Genomic DNA, 6,764 nt, shown 5'->3' with positions numbered 1-6,764 from the left:
GCTGAAACAGGGGTTTACCCCAACATATGGGGTATCAGCATACTCAGGACAAATTGGACAACAACTATTGGGGTCCAATTTCTCTTCTTACCCTTGGGAAAATAAAAATTTGGGGGGCTAAAAAAAACATTTTTGTGGGAAAAAAATTAATTTTTATTTTCACGACTCTGCGTTATAAACTGTAGTGAAACACTTGGGGGTTCAAAGTTCTCACAACACATCTAGATAAGTTCCTTGGGGGTCTAGTTTCCAATATGGGGTCACTTGTGGGGGATTTCTACTGTTTAGGTGCATCAGGGGCTCTGGAAATGCAACATGACGCCTGCAGACCAATCCATCTATGTCTGCATTCCAAATGGCGCTCTTTCCCTTCCGAGCTCTGCCATGCACCCAGACGGTGGTTCCCCCCATATATGGGGTATCAGCGTACTCAGGACAAATTGGACAACAATTTTTGGGGTCCAATTTCTCCTGTTACCCTTGGAAAAATACAAAACAGGGCTAAAAAATAATTTTTATGGAAAAAAAATGATTTTTTATTTTTACGGCTCTGCGTTATAAACTGTAGTGAAACACTTGGGAGTTCAAAGTTCTCACAACACATCTAGATAAGTTCCTTAGGGGGTCTAGTTTCCAAAATGGTGTCACTTCTAGGGGGTTTCTACTGTTTAGGTGCATCAGGGGCTCTGCAAATGCAACGTGATGCCTGCAGACCAATCCATCTAAGTCTGCATTCCAAATGGTGCTCCTTCCCTTCCGAGCTCTGCCATGCACCCAAACGGTGGTTCCCCCCTACATATGGGGTATCAATGTACTCAGAACAAATTGAGTAACAACTTTTGCAGTTGAATTTCTCCTGTTACCCTTGGGAAAATACAAAACTGGGGGCTAAAAAATAATTTTTGTGAAAAAAAAAAGAATTTTTATTTTCACGGCTCTGCGTTATAAACTGTAGTGAAACACTTGGGGGATCAAAGCTGTCAAAACACATCTAGATAAGTTCCTTAGGGGGTCTACTTTCCAAATTGGTGTCACTTGTGGGGGGTTTCAATGTTTAGGCACATCAGGGGCTCTCCAAACGTGACATGGTGTCCCATCTCAATTCCAGTCAATTTTGCATTGAAAAGTCAAATGGCGCTCCTTCCCTTCCGAGCTCTGCCATGTGCACAATCAGTGGTTTACTCCCACATATGGGGTATCAGTGTACTCAAAACAAATGGCAGAACTTTTGGAGTCCAATTTCTTCTCTTACCCTTGGGAAAATAAAAAATTGGGGGCGACAAAATCATATTTGTGAAAAAATACGATTTTCTATTTTTACGGCTCTGCAATTATAAACTTCTGTCAAGCACTTGGTGGGTTAAAGTGCTCACCACACATCTAGATAAGTTCCTTAGGGGGTCTACTTTCCAAAATGGTGTCACTTGTGGGGGGTTTCAATGTTTAGGCACATCAGGGGCTCTCCAAACGCAACATGGCGTCCCATCTCAATTCTAGTCAATTTTGCATTGAAAAGTCAAACGGCGCTCCTTCCCTTCCGAGCTCTGCCATGCACCCAAACAGTGGTTTACCCCCACACATGGGGTATCAGCGTATTCAGGACAAATTGTACAACAACTTTTGGGGTCCATTTTCTCCTGTTACCCTTGGTAAAATAAAACAAATTGGAGCTGAAAGAAATTTTTTGTGAAAAAAAGTTAAATGTTCATTTTTTTTAAACATTCCAAAAATTCCTGTAAAACAACTGAAGGGTTAATAAACTTCTTGAATGTGGTTTTGAGTACCTTGAGGGGTGCAGTTTTTAGAATGGTGTCACACTTGGTTATTTTCTATCATATAGACTCCTCAAAATGACTTCAAATGTGATGTGGTCCCTAAAAAATATTGGTGTTGTAAAAATGAGAAATTGCTGGTCAACTTTTAACCCTTATAACTCCCTAACAAAAAAAAATTTGGATTCCAAAATTGTGCCAATGTAAAGTAGACATGTGGGAAATGTTATTTATTAATTATTTTGTGTGACATATCTCTGTGATTTAAGGGCATAAAAATTCAAATTTTGAAAATTGCAAATTTTCAAAATTTTCGCCAAATTTCCGTTTTGTTTTTTTAACAAATAATCGCAAGTTATATCGAAGAAATTTTATACTATCATGATATACAATATGTCATGAGAAAACAGTGTCAGAATCGCCAAGATCTGTTGAAGCGTTCCAGAGTTATAACCTCATAAAAGGACAGTGGTCAGAATTGTAAAAATTTGCCCGGTCATTAACGTGCAAACCACCCTTTGGGCTTAAGGGGTTAATGAGAAACTGGATATGTCGGTTTTTCTGTGATCTGGCGTAGAAACCTTTTCTCCTTTATAAAAACCCGCAGTTTTGATTATCATCGGCTGATAGATGGTGGGATTCTTCTTTTTTTCCGATATGTAACGCTGCATGTTGTGTGTTATGAATATGGGCGTTTATTTTCCTGCTCTAATGATAATGGTATTCCTTAGACATATGATGTAACGAATGTCTTGTTTTTAATTAAGTTTGATTTCTTTGGTTTTAAATTTTGTATCTCGTTGTATTGTGGGAGGAGATTTGAGGAGGAGGAGTATGCTGTGGCCGGGGTATATTTCTCCTGCCATCATGGCCTCTTACATACTGGCCCGTAGAAGCGCTGGTATAGCGCGAAACGGCCGTCGTTGTTCACACCTGCTCATAGGGGCTCCTGTTCTCACTCTCCCGGCCATGAATTTTTAACGAAGTTTGAATAAAGCAAGAACGTTTTAGATCGGTGAGTGCCTTCTTCTTTTTTCTTATGCAAGTTGATTTACTTGTTGTTTCTAAGAAGAGCACCCATGATCTTTTGGTATAGCACACAACCGTGCAGGTTGGTTGTATCACCCGTGGACTGTATCGGCTTATGGTCACAAATGTGCAGCAGTGCCGTCTATTTTTTTCTTTCTTTTTTGCACATATAAACAGCTTGTTGGTGATAGAGCACGATGTTGACTAAGCACGCAGGTGTTCAATTTTGAGCAATTAACTCCGAAGAGTATGGAGCAGATGGAGTCTGAAGATATACCAATTAGGCCAAGCTTATCAGCTGGTCGGGAGAATTTTGAGAATTATTTTAAGGAGTGTGAGCAGGGTGATGGGATACATTCCTTAAGCACCAAATCCCTAGAGTACAAGCTAACGAATTTGGCGGAAAGGGAAATAAAACTGTTTTGGACAAATAATTCATTGAAATCTTACAGTGAAAGTGGCAGAGTACCTCGTGGATTAAGGGTATGGAAAGAGATATCACAATTTGGTGAAGATACCTCCTTTCGCACGGAGTGGGAGAACATAATGCTTAAATGCTCACAAGAATTGTTACAGTTGGTCTTGAAAACTAATTTGCGTAATTATGAAATGGTGAATGCCGATTTAACAAAAACACAAGGAGAATTGAAAAGTCGATTGATGGAAAGTCAGTGGACTACATTAAATAAAAAGATGGACAGTAAATTAATTCCAATCCAAGTGGACATAAAACAGAGGAAACGAGACAAATTTATACGTGACAAAATGGACTTTGAAACAGGTCAGATTTTTTCTTGGAACAAACAAAAGATATTGGATGGTGACATAACATCAGGACGAAATGTTGGTAGACGGAACAGAAGGAGATATTATAATAAAAACATTGATCGTAATCAGAAGAGAGATTATTTAACCACGGAATCGGATTCAAGCTTGAGTGACGGAGCAGCCGCATCAGTAAGTTATGTGGAGCAAACATTGGCGGACAGTATCGAATCACCTAATGATGCGTTCCCTGTAGGAGGAGGATACGGAGGGGAAGAAGGAAGAAACGCGATCGGCGGTCAACGCAAGAGGAAACACATCTCTTGGACACGGAGATATTGACTGCGCCTCTTGAACACTTTGTAATAAATTTGACTGACCATCGTTTGACTCCAGAACATTTGTCGTTACTTTCCAAGAGTGTGGGGTACAGTATTCCAGAAGAGTTTGATCTTACTGATTTCAAGATCGATTTATTTAAATCAGTCAGAAAAATTCATTTGCATAAAACCTTTTCAACTAAACCTGTGACTGGCAGCATGTTAGAGGGTGAAAGTCCCTGCACAATTGGGCCGTTGGGCTTCATGGCTGGTACTGATGCGTTGTCTGATATGGCAAAAGACGCCAGATTATTACTTGATCTGACAGAAATGCAAGATGTGACCGATAACAGTGAGGTCGAGGCACCAACTCCCTTTATGGGGGGGTAGCCTAGAACTATATGCCTCCAGTATCACCAGGGAACCTCATCGACCTGTTTGAGACACAGGTGATTAGGGATATAGAAGCTTTGATTTACCAGAAAGCTTCAACTAATCTTACAAAGTCGGAAAGGAAGGCATTGTCGGAGATTGAAGGGTGGACAGATACTATAGTCAGACCGGCCTACAAAGGGGTAAGGTGGTGTTACTCCCTAGATCCCTGTATCTATCGGAAGCATTGAGACAATTATCGGATGTCAGAACACATAAACTGCTGCAGAAAGATCCTGAACAGAAGTATAAAAAAGAATTAAGGTCCTACCTAAGAAAGTATGTTAGCTTGGGTATCATATCGCAAAAAAAGGCTGAGAAGTTGCTGCCGTACCACATTCTGAAGGTGCATAAATCTATAAATTTCCCCCCAGGGCGTCCCATCGTGTCTGGGATAGGGTCGCTCATGGAGCCCCTATCCCAGTACACTGATTGGTTATTACGCCCGTTATTGAAGGATATACCTTCTTATCTCACGGATACGAATGCTTTTTTGAGAAACGCACAGCAATTCACATGGCAATCAAATTTCTCTCTAGTATCGATTGATGTCGAAAGTTTGTATACTAAGATCCCCCAGGAATTGGGTGTTGAAGCCATTAAGCATATATTAAGTACCACAGGGAGAAGCCATAATTTTGTAGACTTTGTATGTGAGGGATTAAGCTTTATACTTACCCATAATACATTCACGTTCATGGATGTGTGGTACTAGCAAGAGGTCAGTACAGTGAGGGGGACCCCAGCAGCTTTTACTTTCACCAATTTATTTTTAGGACTTTTGGAGGAGAGGTATATATATTCCACAGAAAATAATTTTTTGAGACATATTAAGCTCTATTTGAGATATGTCGATGACATATTCATTGTGTGGGACGGATCTGCTGACATCTTTCAGGAGTTCACGGCAATAGATGTAACACGATGAATATGGCATTTCCAGGCATATACGGGGGGAATTCCTAGACGTGCTGGTGGAAATAAGAGGGTTCAATCTGTACCTCATTATATTGTAAACCCACTGCAACCAATGCGATGATGCATTATGACAGCTTTCACCGAAGACGTATTAAGCAACCACTACCTTATAGCCAGTTTTTAAGGATTAGAAGTGTTAACAATACAGATGAAGGTTTTTTGAGACAGTCGGCGGAATTGCATGACAGGTTTAGACAAAGAGGGTACCCAGAAACATTATTACGCACAGCATTTGAGAAAGTGAAAGACAACATGACGAATGACACAGTGGGTTTTGATAGAGGGACACAGATTAGGAGGAGGAAAAAAGAGAAAGCTAAGGAAAGGAGGTTTACTTTCTGTTTCCAATACAGCACAATGGACCAACAGATTTGTTCGTCTATAAGTAAAAACTGGCACATTTTGGAACGAGACAAGGATATAGCTGGTATTGTAGCCAGGGGTCCTCTAATATCGAATAGACGTAGCGCTAAATTGAGAGATAAGTTAGTGAAGAATCGCATTGAGAGATGAATATGGGGGTCCCAATGGGTAATTATAAATGTGGACATTGCCCCTTCTGCAAGTATCATGTCACGAGTCGAGTATTACATATGGGAAGTATTGAACATTTGGTTTCTGAATTTATAACCTGTAAGACGGACCACGTAGTATATGTGATTTTCTGTCCATGTAGGTATTACTATATTGGAAAAACAATACGACCGTTGTATGTACGGTTCCGGGAACATTATAAATCGATCACTTCAGGCAAAGGGGTTCCTAGATTGATTACTCATGTTAAAGACGTGCATGGAGGAAATCCCAATGTCCTGGCATTTGCGGGACTCGAAAGAGTTAGCTTACCTGCACGGGGCGGGGATTGGAACAATCTCCTCTTTAGACATGAAGCAAAATGGATCATGCGCACTAGCGCAATGGGCCCAGTGGGGTTTAATGACAAACTGGATATGTCGTTTTTTCTGTGATCTGGTGTAGAAACATTTTCTCCTTTATAAAAACCCGCAGTTTTGATTATCATTGGCCGATAGATGGTGGGATTCTTCTTTTTTTCCGATATGTAACTCTGCATGTTGTGTGTTATGAATATGGGCATTTATTTTCCTGCTCTAATGATAATTGTAATCCTTAGACATATGGTGTAACGAATGTCTTGTTTTTAATTATGTTTGATTTATTTGGTTTTAAATTTTGTATCTCGTTGTATGGTGGGAGGAGATTTGAGGAGGAAGATTATGCTGTGGCCAGGGTATATTTCTCCTGCCATCATGGCCTCTTACATACTGACCCATAGAAGCACTGGTATAGCGCGAAACGGCCGTCGTTGTTCACACCTGCTCACAGGGGCTCCTGTTCTCACTCTCCCGGCCATGAATTTTTAACGAAGTTTCAATAAAGCAAGAAAGTTTTAGATCGGTGAGTGCCTTCTTCTTTTTTCTTATGCAAGTGAATCATCCCAAGAATGATG

The sequence above is a fragment of the Ranitomeya variabilis genome, chromosome 1 (genome assembly GCF_051348905.1).
Source record: "Ranitomeya variabilis isolate aRanVar5 chromosome 1, aRanVar5.hap1, whole genome shotgun sequence".
Classification (NCBI taxonomy): domain Eukaryota; kingdom Metazoa; phylum Chordata; class Amphibia; order Anura; family Dendrobatidae; genus Ranitomeya; species Ranitomeya variabilis.
Note: the sequence above shows the minus strand (reverse complement) of the source record.